The sequence below is a fragment of the Otolemur garnettii genome, unplaced genomic scaffold, assembly GCF_000181295.1.
Source record: "Otolemur garnettii isolate 467f Iridium unplaced genomic scaffold, OtoGar3 scaffold00296, whole genome shotgun sequence".
Taxonomy (NCBI): Eukaryota; Metazoa; Chordata; class Mammalia; order Primates; family Galagidae; genus Otolemur; species Otolemur garnettii.
The window spans coordinates 105,461-107,337 of NW_003852691.1; positions in this window are offsets into that span (position 1 = coordinate 105,461).

Here is a 1,877-nt window from a genome sequence, read left to right on the forward strand (position 1 = left end):
GTTTGAGTTCTCTTTGGATTCTGGTTATTAGACCTTTGTCGGATATACAACTTGCAAAATCCTCTCCCATTCTGAGGATGTCTATACTTAGTTTGTTCTTGGCAGTGCAGAAGCTTTTTAATTTGATCAGACCCCACTAATGTATTTTTGAAGTTGCTTCAATTGCCTGGGGTGTCCTCCTCACAAAGTATTCTCCCAGGCCAATTTTATCAAGCATTTCCCCTGCATTCTCTCTAAGAATTTTTATTGTTTCATGTCTTAATTTTAAGTCCTTTAACCGGTGAGAGTGAATTTTTGTTAGAGGATAAAGGTGTGAGTCCAGTTTCAATTTTCTACATGTTGCCAGCCAATTCACCCACCACCTTTTGTTGAATAGGGAATGTTTTCTCCAATTTATATTTTTAATAGACTTATCAAAAATCAAATGACAATAAGCATCTGGGTTCACCTCTTGGTCTTCAATTCAGTTCCATACATCTACTTTTCTATTTTTGTGCCAGTACCATGTTGTTTGATCACTATTGATTTATAGTATAGTCTGGAAGTGTGATTCCTCTTGATTTGTTTTTATTTCTGAGTAGTGTCTTGGCTATTTGAGGTTTTTTCTGTTTTCATATAAAACAAAGTACTAATTTTTCCAGGTCTTTAATATATGACAGCGGTGTTTTAATAGGGATCACATTAAATCTGCAGATTGCTTTAGGAGTATCAACATTGTAAAAATGTTGATTCTTCCCAGCCATGAGCATGGCATATTTTTCCATTTGTTGACATCTTCAGCTATTTCTTTTCTCAGAGTTTCATAGTTCTCTTTATAGAGATCTTTCATGTCCTTAGTTAGATACACTCTCAGATATTTCATCTTTGGCACTACTGTAAAGGGAATACAGTCCTTGATTGATTTTTCCCCTTGACTATTCTTAGTATATATGAAGGATACCAATATGAGTGTTAATTTTGTATCCTGAGACATTGCTGTATTCCTTGATCACTTCTAGGAGTTTTGTAGTTGAATCCCTGGGATTTTCCAGATATACAATCATATCATCTGTGAAGAGTGAAAGTTTAATCTCATCTGACCCTTTATGGATACCCTTGATCACCTTTTCTTCCCTAATTGCAATGGCTAAAGCTTCCATTACAATGTTAAAGAGCAATGGAGACAATAGGCAACCTTGCCTCGTTCCTGATCTGAGTGAAAGTGATTTCAACTTAACTCCATTCAATACAATATTGGCTGTAGGTTTGCTGTAGATGGCCTCTATCAGTTTAAGAAATGTCCCTTCTATACCAATTGTCTTAAGTGTTCTGATCATGAAGGGATACTGGATATTATCAAATGTTTTTTCTGCATCAATTGAGAGAATCATATGGTCTTTCTTTTTAAATTAGTTTATGCGATGAATTATATTTATAGATTTACATATGTTGGATCATCTTTGAGATCCTGTGATAAAACTCACTTGGTCATGGTGTACAATTTATTTGATGTGTTGCTGGATTTTGTTTGTTAGGATCTTGTTGAATATTTTCACATCAATATTCATTGGTGATATTGGTCTATAATTTTTTTTTCTTGTTGGGTATTTTCCTGGTTTGGGGATCAAGGTCATGGTTGCTTCATAGAATGTTTAGGTAGTATTCCATCTTTTTTCTATATTTTGGAAACGGTTGAGTAATATAGGTACTAGTTCCTTCTTAAAGGTTTGGTAGAATTCTGATGTGAAGCCATCTCGTCCTGGGCTTTTCTTTTTAGGGATATTTTGTATAGTTGATGCTATTTCAGAACTTGATATAGGCCTGTTCAACATTTCCACTTCATTCTGGCTAAGTCCTGGGAGGTAACGTGCTTCCTAGTGTTGGTTGATTTCCTTCAG